Source organism: Macaca thibetana, chromosome 7 (assembly GCF_024542745.1).
Source record: "Macaca thibetana thibetana isolate TM-01 chromosome 7, ASM2454274v1, whole genome shotgun sequence".
Lineage (NCBI taxonomy): Eukaryota > Metazoa > Chordata > Mammalia > Primates > Cercopithecidae > Macaca > Macaca thibetana.
The window spans coordinates 38,449,512-38,476,925 of NC_065584.1; the positions used below are offsets into that span (position 1 = coordinate 38,449,512).

Consider the following 27,414-nt stretch of genomic DNA (forward strand, 5'->3'; position numbering starts at 1 on the left):
CGTCACCATGCTCAGCACATTTTTTGATTTCTTGTAGAGATGGGGGTCTCACTATGTTGCCCAGGCTGCTCTCAAACTGCTGCCTACTCAAGTGATCCTCCTGCCTCACCCTCCCAAAGTGCTCGGGTTATAGGTGTGAGCCAATATGCCCAGCTAAGTATCAATGGCTACCTAATGATAGTAGGATTATGAACAATTTTTATTTTTCAAATTTTATACGAATATGTACATATTTGTAATTAGAAAAATACACTCTTTTTAAACTGGTGCTCTTTAGAGATAGGCAAGTAAATATCCCACTTGACAAAACACATAATCATATTCTTGGAATAAATCATACTTTAATGAGTTAAATGATTATGTTTAAAGTGTTTGGAAAGTAGTATATGGTAGACAACACAAGCCCTAATGTCAAATAGCCTAGGTTTAAATCCAGCCTCTGTTACTCACTAGCTGTAGGAACTTAGGCAATTTACCAAACTTCGCTAAGCCTCAGTTTCCTCATCTGTGAGACAGGAAGGACAGTCTCCTCATCTGTGAAACAGGAATACCTATTATGTATGATTACTGTGAGGCTTAAGTAAAATCAATAAAATTCACCTAGTATATTGGCTAGAACATTAGGATTCTATAAATGTTAGCTATTACTACAAAACCACAGAACTTCTATTGAAGGAAATCAAAGAATCAGAGTTAAAATTTTGGAGTCAAGTTCAGCTCCCACCCAATTCAAGAATCCTTTCCATGATAATCCCAACAGATCATGACCTAGTCTCTGATTGAATACTTCCAGTATCTGAGTTCATCACCTTCAGAGGCAGTTTTTGTTGAAAGTCCTTGCGTTCTGTAAAAGCTGCCTACTCACAAATTGCCCTCTTTGATAGCCTCTGCAATGACAAGTGTTTACTCCCTCCTTAAAACCTGTTAAAGAGGTGAAGAGAGCTCTGAGATTCCCCTTATAGTCTTCCTGTGACCTGGCTTATAGACTCTCCTGGCCAAGGCCTTCTGCGCAGTTCCAACTTTGTCAATGTATCTCTTCAAATGTGGCATTTAGGTCTATACGCAATACTTGAGGCCAGGCATGATGGCTCAGGCCTGTAATTCCAGCACTTTGGGAGGCTGAGGTAGGTGGACTGCTTGAACCCCTCCCACCTCAACCCCCGAAGTAGCTAGTGCCAGGAGTTCAAGACCACCCAGGGCAACATGGCGAAATCCCATCTCTACTAAAAAAAAAAAAAAAAAAAATTTACAAAAAATTAGCCACGCATGGTGGTGGCACACACCTATAGTCCCAGCTACTGAGGAGGCTGTGGTGGGAGAATCACCTGAGCCTGGGAAGTCAAGGCTACAGTGAGCCGTGATCACGCCACTAAAGTCCAGCCTAGGCGACAGGAGTGAGACCCTGTCTCAAAAAAACAAACTTGAGACACGGTCTAACTGATGCAGGCTACAGTGACAGTATTACATCCCAGCAGCTGGACCCTATATTTTATTAATGCTGTATGAAATGATATATTTTTTCGTAACAGAATCTCATTGTTGGGTCATATAAAGTTTGCAGTAAATTAAAATTTACTGACGCCAAATCAGGTTCTCCATTTTAAATATTTGTAATTTATATTTTGCACTTAAATCAAAAATGCATCTTCTAAATTTCATCTTGTCTGTTTCAGCCAAATGTTTCATATATTGAGGCCAATTTGCATCTTGATTATACTTCCCTCTCAAACATAATTTTATGTACAAAACTGAGTATCTGTTTTCAGAGAAAATAACATCTCCTAACATATGCTTTTATTAATTCATTTTTATTTGGAGAGGTTTTGTGAACTGCATGTTTTTTTTCTTTTCCAGCCAGAGGATTCATTCAGCAAACTTTTATATAACACATTATATAAGTCAGACACTGTGATAGACCCTGGGTAAAAAGAGTTGAAAGGCACAATTTGCCTTCAAAAAATTCATGATTTAGCCAAGGAAAAATATACATAATGAACAAGTTGCGAAGACTGAGATAACACCGTCAGGTGAAGCACATACAGGTATACGAATGGCTTGGACTTGAGGAAAGAGTGGAGATATTGTTTTTATTTTTATTTTTTTGAGACAGGGCCTCACTTTGTCACCCAAGCTGGAGTGCCATGTCACAATCTCAGCTCACTGCACCCTTGACCTCCTGGGTTCAAGTGATCCTCCCACCTCAACCCCCGAAGTAGCTAGGACCAACCACAGGCACATGACAGCACCCCAACTAACATTTTGCATTTTTAGTAGAAACGGGGTTTTGCCGAGTTGCCCAGGCTGGTCTCAAATTCCTGAGCTCCAACACCCCAGCTAATATTTTGTATTTTTGGTAGAAACAGGGTTTCACCAGGTTGCTCAGGCTGATCTTAAACTCCTGAGCTCAAGTGATCTGCCCACATCAACCTCCCGAAGTGCTAGGATTACAGGCATGAACCACCACACCTGGCCGAGTTGGGGTATTATTAAGAGAAAACACGGCTAGGTGTGGTGGCTCATGCCTGTAATCCCAGCACTTTGGGAGGCCGAGGCGGGTGGATCACCTGAGGTCAGGAGTTCAAGACCAGCCTGACCAATATGGTGAAACCCCGTCTCTACCAAGAATTACAAAAATTAGCCAGATGTGGTGGCATGCACCTGTAGTCTCAGTTACTCAGGAGGCTGAGGCAGGAGAATCGCTTGAACCTGGGAGGCGGAAGTTGCAGTGAGCCGAGATCGTGCCACTGTGCTCCAGCCTGGGTGACGGAGCAAGACTCTGTCTCAAAAAAAAAAAAAAAAAAAAAAAAGAGAAAACACTTGCTGAGAGAGATAAGTGTCTGAGACTGGCATTCAAACAGGAGCAAGAGTTCTCCAGGTGCAGAAGCCAGACAGGAGGAGGGCACTCCAGGAGGAGGGAATAGCTTGTGCACAAATGGGAAGGGCAGGAAGCACCACAGGATAGGTGAAACATTTAAACAAATGTAAAATGTAGGCGGGCGCGGTGGCTCACGCCTGTAATCCCAGTACTTTGGGCGGCCAAGGTGGGAGGATCACCTGAGACAGGAGTTTGAGACCAGCCTAGCCAACATGGTGAAACTCCAACTTTAATAAAAATTCAAAAATTAGCCAGGCCTGGTGGCGTGTGCTTGTAGTACCAATTACTCAGGAGGCTGAGACATGAGAATCACTTGAATCGGGGAGGCAGAGGTTACAGTGAGCTGAGATCGCACCACTGCACTATAGCCTGGGGGACAGAATAAGACTCAATCACAAAAACAAAAACAAACAAAAAACCAAACGTAAGATGTACTATACGTGTAAAATATGCACTAAATTTTTGAATACTTACGTTTGAATACTTACCCCAGGCTGGAGTACAATGGCGCAATCTCAGCTCACTGCAACTTCTGCCTCCCGGGTTCAAGCAATTCTCCTGCCTTAGCCTCCTGAGTAGCTGGGACTACAGGTGCCCGACACCACACCCGGCTAATTTTTGTATTTTTAGTAGAGGCCGGGTTTCACCATGTTGGCCAGGCTGGTGTTGAACTCCTGACCTCAGGTGATCCACCCGCCTCGGCCTCCCAAAGTGCTGGGATTACAGGCGTGAGCCACCACGCCCAGCCCCATACTGATTTTTATGGTGACTTCTTTACTGTGGTAAAATATATATAACATAACATTTACCATTTTAGCCTTTTTTCTTTTTTTTGAGACAAAGTCTTGCTCTATTGCAGAGGCTAGAGTGCAGTGGCACGATCTTGGCTCACTGCAACCTCCACCTCCTGAGCTCAAGCCATCCTCCTATCTCAGCCTCCCAAGTAGCTGTGACTACAGGTACTCCCCACGATGCCTGGGTAATTTTTTTTTTTTTTTGTATTATTTTTGTAGAGATGGGGTTTTGCCATGTTGTCCAGGTTGGTCTCGAACTCATGAGCTCAAGCGATCCTCTAGACTTGGCCTCCCAAAGTGCTGGGATTACAGGCCTAAGCCACCACGGCTGGCCCATTTTAGCCATTTTTAAGTGTACAATTCAATAAGTATGTTCACACTGCTGTGCAACCATCACCATCGCCCATTTCCAGAACAACTTCATCCTTGCAAACAGAAACTGTCATTCAACAAGAATTCCCATTCTCTTCTTCTTCTAACCCCTGATAAGCCCTATTATACTTTCTACCTCTATAAATTCCATATTGATTTTTTAATATTTATGTTGAAAAGAGCACTTTGGGAGGTTGAGGCAGGTGGATCACGAGGTCAGGAGATTGAGACCATCCTGGTTAACACGGTGAAACCCCGTCTCTACTAAACAAAATACAAAAAATTAGCCGGGTGTGGTTAGCCGGGTCCCTGTAGTCCCAGCTACTCGGGAGGCTGAGGCAGCAGAATGGCGTGAACCTGGGAGGTGGAGCTTGTAGTGAGCCATGATCGCGCCACTGCACTGCAGCCTGGGCGACAGAGTGAGACTCAGTCTCAAAAAAAAAAAAAAAAAAAAATTGTATGTTGAAATAATGTTTGGAATATACTGGGTTAAATATAGTCATGTGCTACATAACAATGTTTCGGTCAACAACAGACCACACATACAACAGTTCTACAAAATTATAAGATTACAATGGAGCAGAAAAATTCCTATTGCCTAGTGACATCATAGCCATCTAACCATCCTAACGTTGCTGTACAATGCATTACTCACAAATGTGTGTAATTATGCTGGAGTTAATGAACCTACAGCACAGCCAGTCATATAAATGTACAGCACATGCAATTATGTATAGTACATACTTGATGACAATAAATGACTATGTTACTGGTTTATGTATTTACCATATGTTTTATTTTACAGTTTACTCCTTCTACTTATAAAAAAAAATTAACTGTAAAGCAACCTCAGGCAGGTCCTTCAGAAGTTATTCCAGAAGGCACTGTTATCGTAGATGACAGCTCCATGCCTGTTATTGCCCCTGAAGACTTTCCAGTGGGACAACATGTGGAGGTGGAAGACAGTGATATTGATGATCCCGACTCTGTGTATGTCTAAGCTAACATGTATGTGTGTGTGTCTTAGTTTTTAACAAAAAATTTTAAAAAGTTTTAAAAAAAACAATTTTTAAGTTGAAAAGAGCTTATAAAATAAAGAGAGAAACATTTTTCTACAGCTATACAACATATTTGTGTCTTAAGCTGAGTGTTATTACAAGTCAAAAAGTTAAAATAATTTAAAAGTTTAAAGTAAAAAAGTTACAGCAAACTAAGGTTAATTTATTACTGTAAAAAAATTTTTAAATAAATTGAGTGTAGCCTAAATACATAGTGTTTATAAGATCTAAAACAGTGTACAGTCATGTCCTAGGCCTTCACATTCACCCACCACTCACTCACAGGTTCACCCAGAGCAACTTCCAGTCCTGCAAGCTCCACGCATGACAGATACACTACATAAGTGTAACACTGTTTATCTTTTCTTGAGAGGGAGTCTCGCTCTATTGCCAAGGCTGGTATGCAGTAGCGTGATCTCAGCTCACTGCAAACTCTGCCTCCCAGGTGCAAGAGATTCTCCTGCCTCGGCCTCCCGAGTAGCCAGGGCTACAGGTGTATGCCACCACACAAGGCTATTTTTTTTATTTTTAGTAGAGATAGGGTTTCACCATGTTGGCCAGGCTGGTCTTGAACTCCTGACCTCAGGTGATCTGCTCGCCTCGGCCTCCCAAAATACTGGGATTACAGGCGTGAGCCACCATGCCTGGCCCACTGTTTATCTTTTATACCACATTTGTACTATACTTTTATGCTTAGATATGTTTAGACACACAAATACCATTGTGTTACAACTGCCTACAGGACTCAGAACAATAACATGCCGTACAGGTCTGTGGCCTAGGAGTGATAAGCTATTCCATACAGTCTAGGTATGTAGTCGGCTATCCATCTAGGTTTGTGTAAGTGTGCTCTATCATGTTCATAAAATGACACATTTCGCAGAACAGATTCTCACTAAGTGATGCCATTACTATAGTTCACCTTGTTTCTTTTTATATCTTTAATGTGGCTACTAGAAAATTTTAAATTGGGGCTCACATTCTACTTCTAATGGACACTACTGTGCTAGAATATAATGTGCAAGTAAGGAAACAGAGACGATGCTAGAATGAGTAGATACAGGACAAGTCATGAGGGGGCCATGCATTACCCTACAGGACCCTGGAGAGCAAATAACAGACTTATAAGGAAAGTGACAGGATCAGACCACCATGGTACTAATGTGGGTGCTAGCTTGGAGGAGGGCAAGGCTGTAGGCAGAAAGACCTTTAGAAGATTCATAAAGCTGAGAGGCAAAGAATACTCGAATTATGGCAGAGGAAACCAGAATAAAAAGAGCCACGGTTCCTAAACAGAATGGCTGCATCACAACCACCTGGAAAAACAACAAAGTCATCAACCAACTTTTAGAAATTATAAGATAATTCAGAAAGTCTGATGAGTATAAACTCAATAGCTTTCCAAACCTATTATAAAAATGTAAAAAAAGAAATCTCATTCATAATAGCAATATACCTGTATACTACTTTAAAACTACATTAAAAAAACCACATATACACATACACAAGTCTAGGAATAAATTCAACAGGAAATGCATCAGATCAATACAAAGAGAAACAGAAAACTTTAGTGAAGATCTAGAAGACCAGAAGAGTGGAGATGTATGATAGCAGCTGTCATGTGCCAGGTACTTTACATGTACATATATACTCATGTTAAAGTATTCATTTAATCCTTTCAATAACCCTATGTGGGAGGTACTATAATTATCCTATTTTTGATAAGCAGACAAGATTGTTTTACAGAAATACTCAAAATAATATGTAAATTCAATACAAACTTCATTTTTAAAAACTTTTTAAAGAATGAATTGACTGTGTGTAGATGAGAAAAATGGATGCAGCAACATGGATCAGGATCATGGATTGTGGATCATGGATCATGGATTGTGGAGGCCACAACCCTGAGTGAATTAATACAGGAACAGAAAACCAAATACTACGTGTTCTCACTCGTAAGTGCAGCTAAACACCCAGTACACATGGACATAAAGACGGGAACAACAGACACTGGGGACTACTAGAGAGGAGGGGAAGACAGGGAAGGGGGCTGCAGGCTGAAAAACTACCTATGCTCAGTACCCGAGTGAAGGACTCATCCATACCCCAAACCCCAGCAAAACACAATATACCCATGTAACAAACCTGCACATGTACCCCCTGAATTTAAAATAAAAGTTGAAATTATATATATATATAAAAAGAATGAATTGACCATTGAGAAAGTGAAAAGACAACCCACAGAATGGGAAAAAAATATTTACAAATCATATTATCTTGGAAGAGTGTGTATCTAGAATATATAAAAATCTCTTACAACCAAATAATAAAAAGACAAACCAATTTAAAAACTGGCTAAGGATCTAAATAGGTATTTCTGTTCTTCAATTCATTTTTTAATATGTTTTTTAGAGACAAGATCTGGCTCTGTTGCCCAGGCTGCAGTGCAGTGGTGCAATCATAGCTCACAACAGCCTCAAACTCCTGGGTTCAAGTGATCCTTCTGCCTCAGCCTCTTGACTACAGGTGTGCTAACTGAAGAGACATGTCCAGCTAACTGAACAGACATTTCCTGATAGAGGGTATACAAATGGCCAATAAGCACTTGAAAAGATGTTCAATATCATGAGCTGTTAGGAAAATGCAAATCCAAACCACAATCAGATACCACTTTACACCCAGTAGGATGATTCTATTAAAAAAAAAACAAATAAGGCCAGGTATGGTGGTGCACACCTGTAATTCCAGCACTTTGAGAGACCAAGGTGGGAGGATCACTTGAGGCCAGGAGTTTGAGACCAGCCTGGGCAACATAGTGAGACCCTGCCTTTACAAATAAAAACAAACAAAAAAAAATTAATTCGCCAGGAGTGGTAATGTGCCTATAGATTTAGCCACTTGGGAGGCTGAGGCAAGAGGACTGCTTGAGCTCAGGAGTTTGAGGCTGCAGGAAGCTTTGATCACTCCACTGTACTCCAGCCTGGTCAACAGAGTAAGACCCTGTCTCTCAAAAAAAAAAAAAAAAAGACAAGTGCTGGCAATAATGTGGAGAAATTAGAAATCTCATGCATTGTTGGTGGGAATGTCAAATGGTACAGCTGCTCTGGAACACAGTCTGGCAGTTATATGACCTAGCAATTCCACTGGCAGGTATATACCCAAGGGAAATGAAAACACATGCCCGTACTAAAATCCATAGCTATTCATAACAGCCCAAAAGTGGAAACACCCCAAATGTCAATTAGTTGATGAACAGATAAATAAAACGTAGCATATCCGTATGTTATGAGTTGAATTATATTCCCCAAAAAGATATGTTGAAGGTCTAACTTCCAATACCTGGAATGTGACCTTATTTGGAAATAGAGTCTTCAAAAAAGTAATCAAGTTAACATGAAGTCATACTGAAGTAGGGTGGGCCTTTAATCAAATACAACTGGTGTCCTTACAGGAGGAGGAGAAGAAACAGGTTTACATTGAGCAAATCCAATATGCAGACAGACACACAGGGAAGGTGACCATTTGAAGACAGAGGCAGAGACTGGAGTTATGCAACTGCAAACCAAGAAATGTCAAGGATTGCCAACAACCACCAGAAACTAGGAAGAGGCAAGGTAGGATTCTCCCCTAGAGCCTTCAGGAAGAGCATGACCCTTCCTGACACCTTAATTTTGGACTTCTAGCTTCCTTAACTGCAAGAGAATAAACTTCTTTTGTTTTAAGCCACCAGTTTGTGTTACTTTGACCGCAGCCCTACAAAACAAATATACCATAGGATGAAATTTCATTCAGTAATAAAAATGAATACTGAAACATGCTATAGAATGGAAAAATCTTGAGTACATTATCCTAAGTTAAAGCAGCCAGTCACAAAAGACTACACATTGTATGATTCCATTTACACAAAACACCCAGATCTAGAAAGACAGAAATATTAGTGGTTGCTTAGGGCTGGGGTCTTACTGGAGTCAGGGATAGGGAGTGACTGCTAATGGGTATGGGTTTATTTTGGGGGTGATAAAAATGTTGTAAAATTAGACTATGGTGATATTTGCACAACTCTATGAATATACTAAAATCCTCAAATTGTACACTTTGAATAATGAATTATATGGTGTGTGAATTACATCTCAATAAAGCCATTAAAAAATGATTTGGGGCCAGGTGTGGTGATTCACGCCTGTAATCCCAGCATTTTGGAAGGCCAAGGTGGGCGTGTCACTTGAACCCAGGAGTTCAAGACGAACCTGGGCAACATGGTGAAACCTCATCTCTATAAGTAATACAAAAATTAGCCAGGTGTGGTGGTGCACACCTGTAGTCCCAGCTACTTGGGGGGCTGAGGCAGGAGGATCACTTGAGCCCAGGAGGTCAAGGCTGCCATTGCACTCCAGCTGGGTGACGAAGTGAGATCTCATCTCTCTCTTTTTTTTTTTTTTTTGAGATGGAGTCTCACTCTGTTGCCCAGGCTGGAAGGCAGTGGCGCAATTTCAGCTAACTGCAACCTCCGCCTCCTGGGTTCAAGTGATTTTCCTGCCTCAGCCTCCTGAGTAGCTGGGATTACAGGCGCACGCCACCATGCCCGGCTAATTTTTGTATTTTTAGTAGAGATGGGGTTTCACCATGTTGGTCAGGCTGGTCTCAAACTTCTGACCTGGTGATCCACCTGCGTTGGCCACCCAAAGTGCTGGGATTACAGGCGTGAGCCACCGCGCCCAGCTCCCCAACTCTTAAAAGAAAAAAAAATTGACAAGCTGACTCTAAAATTAATCTGGAAAATAAACTAATAATAACCAAAAATATTGTTTTTTAAATGAGAGGACACGAGCTGATATAGTATATGACTTCCAATAAAATAATAATCATGATGGAGTATTTACCCTATTAGATGTCAACATATAACATACAGTTATATATGTTATATATAGGACGTTGTGGTATTGGTCCAGCAAATAGAAAAGTATACCGTAGAACAGAAGACAGTCTAGAAACAGACCCTGTATGATAAATGAGTACATGTGGCCAGGTGAGGTGGCTCCTGTCTGTAATCCCAGAACTTTGGGAGGCTGAGGTGGGAGAATCTCCTGAGGCCAGGAGTTTGAGACCAGCCTGAGCAATATAGCAAGACCTCATCTCTATCTCTACAAATAAAAATTAAAAAGAAAAAAAAGAAATTAGTACATGGTAAGTGTGGCATTTCAGATCAATGGCTCAAGAATGGACTGACTATTCAAGGTGACAGTGCTTGGAAAACAACAATTATACACGTACAATTCCAGAGGAATTAAAGGAAAAAAACTATTCCCACAAGAAGAACTTCTAGGAGAAAACAGAGCTTTAGGAGAAAACCCTCCTCTCTCTAAAAGTAGAGGAGGATTTTTCAACTTCAGCACAATTGACATTTTTGGCTGGTGAAATTCTTTGTTGTGGGAAGCTTTCCCATGTGCTATAGGATGTTTCCCATGCACTGTAGGATGTTTAGCAGCACCCCTCACTTTTACTCACTAGATAACCAATAGCAGCACCATCCTAGTGGAACAAACAAAAAACATCTACAGACATTGCCAAATAACCCTGAGAGCAAAAATCTTTGCCATTTAAGAACCACTCAGATTGGGAATGATAGCCACAAAATACAAACACACACAGAACAGACTGATAAATTAAAACCTAAAATTTTAAACTTTGTTTCAACAAAGATGCCATATAGTTAAAAGACAAGCAACAACTTAAAAAAGCAATGAGCAGGGAGTAAATATTATAAACATATATAAATAACAAAAGATCAAAATCCAGAACATATAAAATACTACTATAAATCAGTAAGGAAAAGACAATCCAATAGAAAGAGATGTTTCTCAAAAGAGGAAATACAAATGGCCGACAATCATGAAGATGTTCAATCTCAACAGTAATCAGGGGAATGCAAATTAAAACAGCAATGAGAAATCACTTTTCCATCCATCAGATTGGCAAAAATAAATAAGATTGATACCATTAAATGTTCGAAAGAGCATGGGGGGCTGGGCACGGTGTCTCACACCTGTAATCCCAACACTTTGGGAGGCCGAGGCGGGTGGATCACTCGAGGTCAGGAGTTCGAGACCAGCCTGGTCAACATGGTGAAACCCCATCTCTACTAAAAATACAAAAATTAACCGGGTGTGGGAGCAGGTGCCTGTAATCTCAGCTACTCGGGAGGCTGAGGCAGGAGAATCGCTTGAACCTGGGAGGCAGAGGCTGCAGCGAGCCGAGATCACGCCACTGCACTCCAACCTAGGCAATAGAGCAAGACTCTGTATCAAAAAAGAGAGAGAGCACGGAGGAAATTATTATACACCGTGCGTAGCAGTTTGGCATTCCTAAATCCCCATACTCTCCCATCCAGCAATTCCACCTGCGGGTACCCATCCTTGAGAAATGCTCACATGGGCACATAGAGGTGTGTGGGAAGGATGTTCTCCGCCACACTGCGTCTGACAAGGAAAAACTGGAAACAATCTATGGAATCTTACATAACCATGGAATTTACAGAGCAAGTAGAAAGAATAGGTAGATCTCTACATACTGACAAAGAAAAAATTCCAAGACCCGTTTTTAAGCATAAAACGTCAAGTTATGTAATGCATAAAACATACATATTTGTAAAAGTTTAAGGCGAAATCTTACAAACATATATCATAACGTGCACACACTTGTCAAATAAATGCAAAGAAAAATACACACAAACTGACAACAGTTCTTATTTTGTGAGAAAGGGACTGGTAAAGAAGAAAGGGAGGAGGCGGAAAAAAAAAATCAAAGAGGATCTGTCTTCCACACTCCCCACCCTCACCACCAAGGAGAACATAAAGCTAAGAAAGATTTGTCTTGTTTAAAATTGTTACATAATTTTGTTACAAGACTTTATGCACAGACTATAACTAGAATATTTTTAAAATACATTTTTAAAACAAGCTCAACTTTACCAAATTTAATCCATCTTCCTCCCTGCGCCCCGACCCGCACTTTCTAATTCCTATGACTAACAAAACCTTTCAATTCCTTCTATCCTTGTAACAGAACTAAAAAAAAAAGTATAATTTCAATTTTGTGTTTTTGAGGAGAGGGTATATAAAGGAGTTTGAATGTTGTAATCATATCAAAAGCCTATCAAAAGCTTATCGAGGGATGGGTTTGTTTGTATTTTAAGGAGCAGGTGTCAATTTTATAATAAGTATTGATTAAGGTTCTTAGTTTTGATCCATCCCAGGGATGTGAAAAACCAAAGAGGTGGCTCCCGGCAAGACCCAGAGCAGGGTGTGGTCTGAGAGGACAGGGATGGTAGCGGGGGTGGCGGCTCACACGCATCCAGGGGAGAAAACAGCAGCAGTGGCCGCGTCGAACTCGCAGCGCCCGAGGAGCTACCAGGTGCCGCGGGCGGGGCCTCCTTTTTAGCTGATTGGGACACGCAGCCTCGAAGGTCTGGTAGGGGCTCCCAGAGAGAGGGTAAGGGGGTCGGAAGGAGAGGCCCGAGGAGAGCGTGGGAGGACGTGGGCAGGCGTGAGGCCCTCCTTGCGCACTTGGGTGCTGAACCGCCCCGCCGTGGGCGACGGGGGCGAGGGGGCCACGCTGAGGGGCGGGGAGAGGGGCAGGGCCAACTCGCTCCGGGACAGCGGGGTCCCCGCAATGTCACCCCCGTACACGGTAATATCCCCCGCCCCACGACCCCTCTTGGTCTGCACTGGAAGCCCCTCTGCCCCGCGCACAATCCCGGTGCAAGGCCTCGCCGGCCTCTGAGCCTCACTTACCTGCTGTCTCGTACTGGGCCGCACACCTGCAGCGGGCTCACGGTAAAGTGCTGGAACCTGTGCGGCCGCCAGCGCGCACCCACCCGGATTCACTAGGGCCGTAACCACTTCCGTTCCTGCGGCAGGCCTGGAGGACGTAATCCCAGCTGGGGTCTGGGAACGGGCAACGCCATCTTGTACGGAAGCTCCTGGGGCAGGTGATGCCTACCCAGTCTGTCTCCTCTGTTGAACAAAGAATCTGTTAAAATTGGAAGGGCTTAACGTCTTCAGAAAAGTGACGCATTTGTTTCTGGGATGGTATGTTTGTGTTTTGGTTTTGGCTTTGTGTTTTGGGTTTTGGTTTTGGTTTTGGCTGAACTCTCACAAATGTAATATGGGACATCGAATTTTCTTTCTTTAGTATCCTGTGTACTGTTTTTCTGTTAAACAATAACAGTAAATAGAAGGAAAGACAGTGTATTTATTTATTTATTTATTTTTTTTTTTTTTTTTTGAGACGGAGTCTCGCTCTGTACCCAGGCTGGAGTTTCTCAGCTCACTGCAAGCTCTGCCTCCCGGGTTCACGCCATTCTCCGGCCTCAAACAATATTTCTTAGTAGAGACGGGGTTTCAGTAGCCAGGATGGTCTCGATCTCCTGACCTCGTGAATCTCGGCCTCCCAAAGTGCTGGGATTACAGTGAGCCACCGCGCCCGGCCTAAGACAGTGTATTTAAATAATGTAGTCTTCATTAGCAGTGCACATTATCCTATAGCCACTATAATAATTTTATGCACCTTTTTTTTTTTGGTGGAGACTGTCCCCCTACGTTGCCTAGGCTGGTCTCGAACTCCTGGGCTCAATCGATCCTCACAGCTCAGCCTCCCAAAGTGCTGGGATTACAGGCGTGAATGCCCAACCTATGCCATCTTTTATAGCGATAATCACAATATCTTCTGTTTATATATTAAATCGTTCATCCGATTAGTCTTCATTAGCAATTATATGTGAGGCAGTTAATGTTTGCTACATGCATGTTTCTCCTTTCTCATGGAATGTGTAAAACAGAAGGAGAAATGAGATGTGCATAAATAACCAATATAAGGTGTAATAATAGCTACCATTTGTTGACCTTGTGCTCACCTGTTGCTAGGAGCTTTGCAAAGCATTTTACTTATTTTTTCTCTTTTAATCCCCATAACAACCCTATGAGGCAGTACTATTATTAGTGCCATTTTACATAAAATGGAAAAAGGTTAAATAACTTCTTCAAGGTAATTCACAAGTAAGCACTGGAGTTAGGAATCAAACCTTATACGTCTGATTGCAAAGCATGTGGCCCCATCCTTTATACTACATTGTCTTCAATACAGAGGCAAATGTTTTAAATTCCACTGAAGGAGTATCCATGGGGGAAATTTCCAGCTATTATAGGTGATTAACTCCCTGAATTTTTATCTGTCCATCTTGAAACCCTTAAAAAACAAAGGATAAAGAGGAAATGCAAATTAAAACCACAATGAGATATAGCTAAATGAAAACCACAGAAAATATCAAGTATTGGCAAGATTGTGGAGCAACCACAGCTCTTATATGCTCCTGAAGGGAGCATAAATTGATGCAATCACTTTGTTAAACTGTTTGGCGGTATCAACTGAAGTTGAATACATGAAAAAGCCTTTGTTCCAACAATTTCACCCCTAGGTGGGGCACAGTGGCTCAACGTGTAATCCCAGCACTTTAGGGATTTTCAGTGTGTTGCCCAGGCTGGTCTTGAACTCCTGGCCTCAAGCGATCCTCCCACCTCGGCCTCCCAAAGTGCTGGGCATCATGGTGCACACCTGTAGTCCCAGCTACTCCAGAGGCATAGGCAGAAGGACCTCTTGATCCCTGGAGTTTGAGACTGCAGTGAGTTGTAATTGCACCACTGCAGTCCAGCATAGGTGACAGAGCTAGACCCTGTCTCAAAATCAAAAACAACAAAAAAACAATTTTACTCCTAGTTATAAATATGAAACTGAAATGTCTGCATATATTCACCAAAAGGACATGTACATAAAAAAGCTCATACCCATACTTTCAACAGCCCCAAACTGGAAACTACCCAAATATCCCTGCTGTTAGAAGTCACTGTATATAGTGATTCATCTTAGGGTAGTAATAACTGGAAGGGAACGTGAGGAGGCTCACAAAGTGCTGATAATGTTCTATTTCTTAATCTGAGTGCAGCTTTACATGTGTGTTCAGGTTATATTTGTGAGCACTTTTCTGGTTTCATATATACTTCGATAAAAGAGTATTTTTTAAAATGATAGTAAAGGAGTGAAAAGTTTGTTAACCCAAAGAAGAAAGAACAGGAAAGGACATAATACCAAACTAAAAAAAAAGATACAATTTTAAAAGATAGAAATTAGATTAGAATGGCAGATACAGTGTATGCTTGTATCAAAATATCTCATGTACCCCATAAATGTGTACATCTACTGTGTGCCCACAAAAATTAAAAATTAAAAACAAAAAGAATAACAGAGTGTTGACATTTGGAGGATTTCATAAAGAACTGTCTGGGTTCACAAGCAATCACTCTACATTAAGGCCCAGTCAACAAGACTCCTCTGTGCATACAGAACTTCTAATCAGCTTTTAAAATACAGTTTCTCACTTTTAAATATGAGAAGACATCCAAGAATCACCAGTCATTATGGGAATGTCTCTGACATAATTAATTAACCTTTTCTAAGGACCATGTGTAGAACTATGTATAGAACCCTCCGTTCTTGAGGAAGACAAAGAAAAGAACTATGTACCCAACGATTTGAGAACACAAATTGTTCTCAAATATACTTTTCACATATTCAGAGAAGATTTAAGAAAATTAATTTTGATTTAGGCCATTGATTATCTAACAGGTTGCTATTTTTAAAATCAAATAAAAGGTTGAGCTATTTTTAAAATCAAAAAATTAAAAACATTTAAAAGAAATCATTTTGAGGTTATTGAGCACTTTTTACAAATTGTAAAAAATTGCTATCATATAGCTCACATTCTCTGGCTACATTGCAATTAAGTTAGAAATCAATAATGAGGCTGGGTGCAGTGTCTCATGCCTGTAACCCCAGCACTTCGGGAGGCCGAGGCGGGTGGATCACCTGAGGTAAGGAGTTCAAGACCAGCCTGGCCAACATGGTGAAACCCTGTTTCTACAAAAAATACAAAAATTAGCCAGGCACAGTGGCCAGTGCCTGTAATCCCAGCTACTTGGGAGGCTGAGGCAGGAGAACTGCTTGAACTTGGGAGGCGGAGGTTGCAGTAAGCCAAGATCATGTCACTGCATTCCAGCATGGGTAACAGAGCGAGACTCTCAAAAAAGAGAGAGAGAGAGGGAGAAGAAGAGGGAGACGGAGAAGGGGAGGGGAGGGGAGGGGAGGAAAAGAAAAGAAAAAAAAGAAAAGATTATTTTTAAAACTCCACGTACTTGGAAATTATGCCTGTAATCCCAGCACTTTGGGAGGCTTAGGCATGTGGATCACTTGAGCCCAGGAGTTTGAGACCACCCTGGGCAACATGGTAAAACTCCATCGCTACCCAAAATACAAAAATTAGCTGGGCATGGTGGCACACACCTGTGATCCCAGCTACTCGGGAGGTAGATGTGGGAGGATCGCTTGAGCCTCAGGGGTGGAGGTTAAAGAATGGCTAAAATGCAAAACACTGCCTACACCAAATTCTGCCAAGGATGTGGAGCAACAGGAACTCTCATTCATTGCTGTTGGGAATACAAAATGGTATAGCCACTTCTGAAGACAGTTTGGTAGTTTCCTATAAAGGTAAAGATAGTCTCAGCATGCAATCCAGCAGTCACACCTTTGGGTATTTACCGAAATGAGTTGAAAACTTAGGACCACACATAAACTTGCACATGAATGTTGACAGCAGGTTTATTTATAAGCTGGAAACAACAAAGATGTCTTTCAGTAGGTAAAAGAATAACCAAACTGGTACATCCTTACCATGGAATATTATTCAGAACTAAAAAGAAATAAGTTATCAAGCCACAAAAAAATAATATGGAGAAATCTTAAATGTATATTGCTAAGTGAAAGAGGTCAGTCTGAAATGGCTACATACTGTATGGTTCCTACAATATGATATTCTGGAAAAGGCAAAGCTGTAGAGGTAGTAAAAAGATCAATGGTTGCCAGGGATTCCAGGGGAGGAGGAAAGGCAGAATATAGCTGGAGCAAGGGGATTTTTAGGCCAGCGAAACTATTCTGTGTGATACAGTAATGGTGGATACATGACATTATGCATTTGTCAAAACCTATGGAACTGTGCAACATGATGAGTGAACTCTAATGTAAACTATTTGGCTAATTATCATTTTGTAGCAAATGTACAATACCCATGCAATATGTCAATAATAGATGAAACTGCATGTGGTGAGGGGACGTATGTGGGAGCTCTCTGCACATTCTGTTCAATTTTTTTTTTTCTTTTTTTGAGACAGAGTCTCGCTCTGTCGCTCAGGCTGGAGTGCAGTGGCAGATCTGGGCTCACTGCAAGCTCTGCCTCGCAGGTTCACGTCATTCTCCTGTCTCAGCCTCCCAAGTAGCTGGGACTACAGGCGCCCGCCACTATGCCTGGCTAATTTTTTGTATTTTTAGTAGAGACGGGGTTTCACCATGTTAGCCAGGATGGTCTTGATCTTCTGATTCATGATCCGCCTGCCTCGGCCTCCCAAAGTGCTGAGATTACAGGCGTAAGCCACTGCGCCCAGCCTCAAATTTTCCATAAACCTAAAACTGCTCTAGAAATAAAGTCAATTAATGTTTTTTTTTTTTTTTGGAAAAAAAGGTTATTGTGTGAACTATCTGAAATGTTTTATTCATTTGTTTATCCATTCCAAGGACAACTTAATGTCAAGCACTGGGCTAGGGATTCATGGGACATCATATGCAGAAAATTCATGAGGAACTGTGGCCAGAAGTGCTAGTTGCCCACCTATCATCCATTCTCCTTTTCCACTTAGTCGGGGGCATTAAACAATTGCATTTACAAAATACAATTTTCTGTCTTCATAGGAGTAGGTGTGGCCATGTGACTAAGTTCTGGCTAGTTATAAGCAAAAGTTTTTGTATGGGATTTTTGGTAATGTTTCTAAAAAGGGGACAGGCTGGGCGGGGTGGGGTTTGTGAATGTTAAATAGCTTAAATTGTGAATGTTATATAACTTCATCTTCTATCTTCCACAGGTAAGGTTCAGCAAAGTCTATGTCATTCTCTAATCCTTTTGATCCAGCGGATTCTTTGGAGGAATTTAAATACATACTGGATTTTTGCAACCAGGTTTGCAAGAGGAAAATGCAAAGGTGACTTCTGGGCCTGTTGCCGGGGGAGGGTAGGGGATGGACAGCTGACATCTAGTCACAGAGGAAAGAACACAGAAAGAGATCTCCAGTTAAAGCCGATAGATTGAACCACACACAACCCACCTCCTTCTAAAATCCCTGTAGAACAATGGTTTAAAAAAGCACTTTAACATAAAACTTCAAAATCAAAAAGATAAGGAAAATGATGAAAACCACTCAGGTAAGAAGAGAGGATATTTATGCCGAGGCTGCTGTCATTGGGAGTCCGCCAACATGCCACCATACTTTGGTGAGACTTGAAGGCGGGCAGGGAGTGGAAACACTTTATGCTGTAGTGAAAAAAGGGGAAGGCTTCAGTATACTCTGACTGGAGGTCACTGGCATGGGGAAACTGCAGGTGGGCTAACTAGAAGCTGGGCTTCTTGTGTAATGGTTTGGCTTTCTCTGGTTGGTCCTGTGTTGAAAATAGGGGCAAAATATAGGGCAACTGACTCATTGACCAAGCCCTGCCCAGGCTGGCCGATTGCAGAGGTTGTGGGTCAGAGTTCTGTTGTCATATATGGTCTGGCTACTGTCTGTTTATATAATCCGTCTGTCAGAGAACAGTAGAGGAGATCAAATTATTACCATTTTGGAAGCTGGAAAGCAGGATAGTGCGAACTGAATTAGCAGACTTGCCCTCTATCAAAGGGGATGGCCAAAAGCAAGCCAGATTTGCCCCAGAAAACCACCAAAAGTTCAAGAATTGGCAGCACCAGGTACCCCCAGAAGCAGGGATAAAGTGGGGGCTTAAATTGGACAGTTGGTTCAAAGTCTATTTCAGAAGCATTAGAACACTGGATTCCTTCCCCAGCTCCCAAATGACTGCCTGGTGCAAGACTCAGGACTGATTCCCTGGAGAGGGTAAAGCAGAGGGTTCTTTGTCTAGTTAAGGATGGGGTGCCATAACAAACATGCCAATTCAGTGAAAATACCTACTTTCAAGACTTCTGCTTGACTCCCCTAAATCAGCAGCCAATGTTAGAAGCCAAGTGTTAAAGTTTTTCGGATAATTTTGCTATGAACCTATAGGGAAATTTCATTACCATCTCATAGCAAGGCCTATAGTATAAGAGCAGGCCTATAGTAGCATATGGGGGAAAGTCTGAAAGACTTTGAAATGGACCAAAAGATTATTGAGAAATGGAAAACTGCATTGTTTTAAGTATCCCCTTCCAGCTTATCAGATTCTGTGGGGTTTATACCTTTCATTGTCTTTGAGGTATTTAACAATTCTGAAGAGATGGACTCTAACTTGTAGAAAACTAAGAGTAACATAAATAATTATTGTCTTTAGATATACAAATAAATTCTGTTCTGAGAAGTTTCTGTTGGCTTCCCTTTCTCACTGTTCTATTCAGAACATTGATTTCAGGTGGGGTGTAGAGGCTCATGCCTATAATCCCTGCACTTTGGGAGGCCAAAGCAGGGGGATTGCTTGAGCCCAGCCTGAGCAACATAGCAAGACCCCATCTCTACAAAAAAAAACTTTAATTAATGGGGCATAGTGATGTGCACCTGTAGTCCCAGCTACTAGGGAGGCTGAGGTGGGAGGATTGCTTGAGCCTAGGAGTTTGAGGTTACAGTGATGTATGATGGCACCACTGCACTGCAGCCAGGGCAACAGAGCAAGACCCTGTCAGAGGTGGGGTTGGGGGAAAGAGAGAAGGAAAGAAAGAGAGAGGCTGGGTGTGGTGGCACACACCTGTAATCCCAGCACTTTGGGAAGCTGAGGCTGTGGATCACCTGAGGTCAGGAGTTCAAGACCAACCTGGCCAACATGGTGAAACCCCATCTCTACTAAAAATGCAAAAATTAGCAAGACCTAATGGCTCACGCCTGTAATCCCACACACCTGGGAGGCTGAGGCAGGATAATTGCTTGAACTTGGGAGGTGGAAGTTGCAGTGAGCCGAGGTTGCACGGCTGCACTCCAGCCTGGGCGACAGAGCAAGACTCTGCCTCAAAAAACAACAAAAAAAAGGCTGGGACCGGTGGCTTTACGCCTATAATCCCAGTACTTTGGGAGGTTGAGGTGGGCGGATCATGAGGTCAGGAGATTGAGACCATCCTAGCTAACACGGTGAAACCCCATCTCTACTAAAAATACAAAAAATTAGCTGGGCGTGATGGCGGGCACCTATAGTCCCAGCTACTTGGGATGCTGAGGCAGGAGAATGGCGTGAACTGGAGAGGCAGAGCTTGCAGTGAGCCAGGATGGCACCACTGCACTCCAGCCTGGGCAACAGAGCGAGACTGTCTCAAAAACAAACAAACAAAAATGATTCCAGCATTTCTGATGGGTTTATATAGTTTTCTGGGTTTTGGGTTTCCCTTTGCATTGATTGTAACATCTTTTTCATTATTTAACTACTCATTAATTAGTAAATAAATAAAAATATTTGCCCCATATTCATTTCATATCTGCATGAGAGTCATCATTTTACCTCTTTTTGTTTTTACTATCATCCTTTAAAAAGTTCAATTCAAATATTCACTTTTGATAGGGATATTTTACAGGAAAAGAGATTGTTGACCAGGAACGATGGCCCACGCATGTAATCTCAGCACTTCAGGAGGCCAAGAGGGGAGGATGGTTCAGCCCAGGAGTTTGAGATCAGCATGGGAAACATAGGGAAACCTCATCTCTACAATTTTTTTTTTTTTTTTTTTTAAATTAGCCAGGCATGGAGGCATGCAAGTATGGTCCCAGCTACTCGGGAGGCTGAGGCGGGAGATCCCTTAAGCCTGGGAGGTTAAGGCTACAGCGAACTGTGATTATACCACTGCACTCTAGCCTGGGTGACAGAGCGAGATCCTGTCTCAAAAAAAAAAAAAAAAAGATTGTTTATAAAGTTATTGTTCCATTAGATACAGAAACGAAAAGAGTATTTGGTAAGTCACTCACTGGACTCTTAACTGAAAAGTAAGTGGGTGGATGACTGGTTTCTTAGAAGTTTTAGTCCCATTAATTTATTAGACATTTGTGTAGGCATTTTACAAGAAATCCTAATTTCTTCCTAGAAGGAAGCTTTCAATTACATCATGCAAAAAGATTGCATCCTAGTCCAGGTTTGGAATTTTTTTTTCTTTTGTAGGATGACTCTCAAATCTCCAGTCCAAAGCTATATCTCTAAATACTTACTATACCAGTGCTATTAGAAGTACTAGGATGAAGTGAGATAATGACCTCACTCCAGAATGTAAATCAGCATTCTGCTTCCTTCATTGAGAAAGAGAAAATCTTCCTACAAAAATGCTGAGGGAACTAAACATGGTGTTCAGTGACATAGTTGCTTTACATTCTGTGACAAGCTTTTATCTTGTTGAGGACTGATAACAAATTGCACAAAATGTGGAATAAATGTGCAATGAAATATTACTCAGCCTCAAAAAGGAATGCAACTCTGACTCATGCTACAACATGGATAAACTTTGAAGATATTATGCTAAGTGAAATAAGCTAGGCACAAAAGGACAAATATTGTATGATTCTACTTATATGGAGTACCTAGAATAGACAAATTCATAGAGACTAAAAGTAGAATAGTGATTATCAGGGCCTGGAGGGTGGAGTTCGTGTTTAAAGGGTACAGAGTTTCAGTTTAGGATGATGAAAAAAATCTGGAGACAGTGGTGATGGTTGCACAACAAATGTGAATGCACTTAATGCCACTGAACTGTATGCTTAAAAACTGTTAAAAAGGGCTGAGCATGGTGGCTCCTGCCTGTAATCCCAGCACTTTTGGAGGCTGAGGAGGGATGATCGCTTGAGCCCAGGAGTTTAAGACCAGCCTGGGCAAGATAGGGAAATCTCATCTCTATAAAAAATTTTAAAAATTAGCCAAGAGTGATGGCACCTGCCTGTGGTCCCAGCTACTCAGGAGGCTGAGGTGGGAGTATTGATTGAGCCCAGGAGGCTGCAGTGAACTATGATCATGCCATTGCACTGCAGCCTGGGTGACAGAGGGAGACCCTGTCTCAAAAAAAGTTAAAATGGAAAATTTTACTTCATGTGTATTTTACTACAATGTTTTAAAAAATTGCAGATTGGCCAGTAAAGAGGCCACATTTTGAGTTGTGCTATATTAGAGTCCAGGCTCTCTAAGTATTCAACTCTGTTGGGGTTGGTATATTTACAACCCCTACAAACTAGCTCTTCTCTACTCCACATACATTCTACCCCTCTCTCCACTATTCATGTAGTTACTAAAGCTAGAAACCTGTGAAATGTCCTAGACTCTTGCTTCTCCCTCATGTCGTTGTATGTAATCTGAACAATGATTGCCTAACTGTGCTGGTTATAAAGAAATTGTTCCGGGCTGAGCACGGTGGCTCATGCCTGTAATCTCAGCACTTTGGGAGGCCAAGGCGGGCGGATCACCTGAGGTCGGGAGTTCGAGACCAGCCTGGCTAACATGGTGAAACCCAGTCTCTACTATAAATACGAAAATTAGCTGGGCTCCTCCTTCAAGTATTTGGTCCCAATAATCTCAATCTTGACCTTTTATTTCCTCTACTTCCTACGGTCACTACTTCTTTGTTTCATTTTCCCTTTTTAATTCTCCAATACCTGTGATATCTCTAATAATTCTTTATATTAATTTTGTCAGTTAAGATTGGCCAGGGGAAGGGAGTGGCTCACAGAAATCCCAGTACTTTGGGAGGCCAAGGCGGGTGGATTGTTTGAGCCCAGGAGTTTGAGGCCAGCCTAGGCAACATAGCAAAACCCTGCCTCTACCAAAAACAAAAACAAAAAATTAGCCAGGTGTGGTATTGTGCACCTGTGGTCACAGCTGAGGTGGGAGGATCACTTGAGCCTGGGAGGCAGAGGTTGCAGTGAACTGTAATCATGCCACTGCACTCTAACCTGGACAACAGTGTGAGACCCCATCTTAAAAAACAAAAAAGATAACTCCTATGATATGGCAGTTCCTCAAAAAATTATAGAATTACCATACGATCCAGCATTCCACTTCTGGGTATATATTCAGAGTCAGAAGCAGGGTGTCAAAGAAGAGATATTTGTTTTTGTCATGCCTGTGTTCATAGCAGCATTATTCAAAATAGCTAAAATGTGGAAACAACACAAGTGTACACTGACAAATGAACAGATAAGCAAAGTGTGGTATATACCTACAATGGAATATTATTCAGTCTTAAAAAGGAAGAAATCCTGACACATGCTACAACATGGATGAACATTGAGGACGTTACGCGAAGTGAAATAAGCCAGCTACCAAAAGACAAATACTATGTGATTCTACTTATCACATAGTAGAATCACTGTTAGGACAGTCAAAAATCATAGAGACAGAAAGTAGGATGGCAGTTGCCAGGGACTGGGGGGGAGGGGAAATGAGGAGTTACGGGGTTTGTTTCTTTTATTTTCTTTTCTTTTGAGACGTAGTCTTGCTCTGTCGGCCAGGCTGGCGTATAGTGGTATGATCTCAGCTCATGGCAACCTCTGCCTCCCGAGTTCAAGTGATTCTCCTGCCTCAGTCTCCTGAGCAGCTAGGACTACAGGTGCCTGCCACCACGCGTGGGTAATTTTTGTATTTTTAGTAGAGATGGAGTTTTACCATATTGGCCAGGCTGGTGTTGAACTCCGACCTTGTGACCCGCCTACCTCAGACTCCCAAAGTGCTGGGATTACAGGTGTGAGCCACCATGCCTGGCCGGAGTTACTGTTTAATGGGTGCAGAGTTTCAGTTTTACAAAATGAAAAGTTCTGGAGATGGATGGTGGTGATGGTTGCACAGCACTATGAATGTATTTCATACCACTTGAACTGAACACTTGAAAATAGTTAAGATGATAAATTTTATTATGTGAATTTTACCACAATGAAAATTAATAAATTTTATATTGAAAAAAATAACTCCTATGGCTTCCATTTCTTCACTGAATCCTGACTAATACAGAAAATGGTTTTCTAGGAGTTATTCCAGGGAACAGACTTTCAGATATAGGATTTATTATAGGAGTTTATTTGGTCATATCCTTAAACTCAAATGCAATGTTGAGCCACTTGTCAATGGGAAATGGAATGTAGTGGCATCACAAATAATCAACTTATCATCTGTAGTCAACTGTGTCGAAGTGCTTACTAAAGCAAGTAATTGGGAGCTACATTTAACTGTTTGACAATAATATCTACAACAACTCTAGGTTATCCATGGCTTTATTTGAATGCATCGAGGAACTTATTATAAATTAAAAGTACAGGTTATTAAGCATTCAGTTCAGGCCAGGCTCAGTGTCTCGCTCCTGTAATCCCAACACTTTGGGAGGCCAAGGTGGGAGGATTGCTTGCACCTACGAGTTTGAGATCAGCCTGGGCAACATAGTGAAACACAAAATTAACTGCACGTGGTGGCCAGTTTGTAACCAGACTCCTTGGTAGTCTCCATTACTTAGGAGGCTGAGGTGGGAGGATCGCTTGAGCCCAGGAGATAAAGACTGCTCTGAGCCATGATTGCACCACTGCACTCCAGCCTGGGTGACAGACAGAGTGAGACCCTGTTGCAAAAAAAGCAAAACAAACAAACAAAAAACATTCAGTTCAAGTCACAGTCAGAATACAAAAACTTCTACAGCAGCCCTAAAAGAATTCCTTATTTCCTGTACGTCCAGACTTATCTTTCTAAAAATCAAACATAAAATGTAATTGTGCAATTTTCAGAGTTACAGTATGATTTGATCTCACATCCTTACCAGATATCTCTAGGGAAAGGGCACTGATTGGGAAGGGCATGACCCTGAAACTGGGAATGGGAGTATTGGGTTGACTCAAAGAAAGTCGAAGTTCTACAATATCTAATCTCTCTAAACTTCTACAAGGTCAGTAGAAGCAGTCCTTCTTCCCTTAAAGGCACTAGAATAGCATCATTTCTGTCAGGCATGGTGGCTCATACCTGTAATCCCAACACTATGAAAGGCCAAGTGGGAGGACACCTTGAGGCCAGGAGTTTGAGACCAGCCTGGGCAACATAGCGAGACCCCCATCTCTAAATAAAAAAGAAAAAAAATTTTTTAATCATTTGAAGGATGTCTGCTTTCCTCTAGTTTCTTCTTTCTTTCTTTCCTTCCTTCCTTCCTTCCTTCCTTCCTTCCTTCCTTCCTTCCTTCCTTCCCTTCCTCCCTCCCTCCCTCCCCCTCCCTCCCTCTTTTCTTTCTTTCTTTCTTTCTTTCTTTCTTTCTTTCTTTCCTTCCTTCCTTCCTTCCTTCCTTCCTTCCTTCCTTCCTTCCTTCCTTCCTTCCTTCCTTCCTTCTCTCTCTCTCTCTCTCTCTCTCTTTTCTTTCTTTCTTTCTTTCTTTCTTTTTTGAGACAGAGTCTCACTCTGTTACCCAGGCTGGAGTGCAGTGGCACGATCTCAGCTCACTGAAACCTCTACCTCCCAGGTTCAAGCAATTTCTCCTGCCTCAGCCTCCTGAGTAGCTGGGATTACAGGTGTGTGCACCACCATGCCCAGCTAATTTTTGTATTTTTACTACAGACGGGGTTTCACCATGTTGGCCAGCCTTGTCTTGAACTCCTGACCTCAGGTGATCCACCCTCCTCGGCCTCCCAAAGTGCTGGGATTACAGGTGTGAGCCATGGCGCCCAGCCTACTTTCCTCTAGTTTCACTCGAACCACCCGTTGTTAACTGTAGATCAGGATTTCTCAACATGTTGGGCTGGATAATTCTTTGTGGGAGGAGATGTCCCATGTGTTGTAGGATATTTAGCAACATTCCTGACCTCTACCCACTAGATCCAGCAGCACCTTCCCCTCCAAGTTGTGACAACCAAAATTGTCTCCAGACATTGCCAAATGTACTGTGGGAAACAAATCATCCCCAGTTGAGAACCACAGCTCTACATCTATAGCTAGGGTTAGATCCCGGTGTGTTCCACAGTCTGACTGGGAAGAAATAACTTATTCTTTCAATATTTTGCTAATTTTTATCTGCAGAAATGTGGAGAACATGTGAAAGAGAGGATTCTTCCTTTCTAAGACCAAGGAAATAGACCAAGAAGACAGATTTGGTTGAATTGTTAGCATGGGTGCTTTTACCATAAATTCTGGATTTAATGTGTCAGCTTGTGCAGCTGGAAATCTCTCTAATAGTTACTTGGTTGGTTGCCTGAAATTTTATTTCAGCAGTAGGCTGCCTTTTTTTTTTTTTTTTTTTTTTTTTTTTGAGTCAGAGTCTTGCTCTGTCGCCCAGGCTGGAGTGCAGTGGCGCCATCTCGGCTCACTGCAAGCTCCGCCTCCCGGGTTCCCGCCATTCTCCTGCCTCAGCCTCCCGCGTAGCTGGGACTACAGGCGCCGCCACCACGCCCGGCTAATTTTTTGTATTTTTAGTAGAGACGGGGTTTCACTGTGTTAGCCAGGATGGTCTCGATCTCCTGACCTCGTGATCCGCCCGTCTCGGCCTCCCAAAGTGCTGGGATTACAGGCTTGAGCCACCGCGCCCGGCCGGCTGCTTTCAATAGTGTTGAGATGCAAGAACTTTGTGGCGTAATTTAGAAGAAGCAATCCCAAAGCTTAAGGAGATAGAAATGTTAGAGTTCATAACATTTGAATTCATAACATATGAATGGCCACCATCTCACTATATCACCTAAGAGATCCCAGAGGACATGCTCTTCACTAAGGCACTGAGAAATACATTAGCGGATGGGCACCAATATCCCTGTAAATGCTATGGTCGCTGTTTTCTGTAGGTAGATATGGTAAAGGAAGACGTTATAGTTGAGATGGGTTCCCTGATATTGATGGAGGTGATGGGATCCTGGGGTAACAGAGGACAAAGACAGTGTGAGTCAAGAGACAATGTATAGACTCCCTTTCAGAGTATAGTATGAAAAGAAGGGCATAAAGAGTGGCTTTACAGTGTAGAAACCTGACAAACACTACTTATCAAGGCAATAAGTCATGCTGGCAGTATGTGTAGTTGACATGATTTGATGAGAATGGCATTTCACCTGTATGGCTTTCCTCCCAAAAGCATATAACCCCAGTCTAATAGTGAAATAAATATCAATAAAAACTCAGCTGAGGTCAGATATGGCTCACACCTGTAATCCGAACACTTTGGGAAGCAAAGGTGGGTGGATCACTTGAAGCCAGGAGTTCAAGTCCAGCCTGAGCA

At 42.0% G+C, this 27,414-nt stretch overlaps 1 protein-coding gene and 1 long non-coding RNA gene across 5 annotated transcripts in view; one reads left to right on the plus strand and one right to left on the minus strand.

The window, feature by feature from the left end:
* The window catches only part of EXD2 (exonuclease 3'-5' domain containing 2), a 50,534-nt gene extending 37,456 nt beyond the window's left edge, over positions 1-13,078 (minus strand). For 3 of the 4 annotated variants that reach the window (XM_050797377.1, XM_050797373.1, XM_050797375.1), the window contains exon 1: positions 12,890-13,078. The gene's annotated coding sequence lies outside the window, so the exon portion shown is untranslated. Of the gene's footprint in view, positions 1-12,443; positions 12,522-12,889 lie in introns of those variants that run through there. The other variant, XM_050797376.1, reaches the window with a different exon arrangement.
* Positions 12,442-20,981, plus strand: LOC126958793 (uncharacterized). Its single transcript, XR_007727297.1, has 3 exons — positions 12,442-12,561; positions 13,015-13,186; positions 18,119-20,981. It is a non-coding gene; the product is annotated as an uncharacterized LOC126958793 (long non-coding RNA).
* Positions 20,982-27,414: the final 6,433 nt, after the last annotated feature.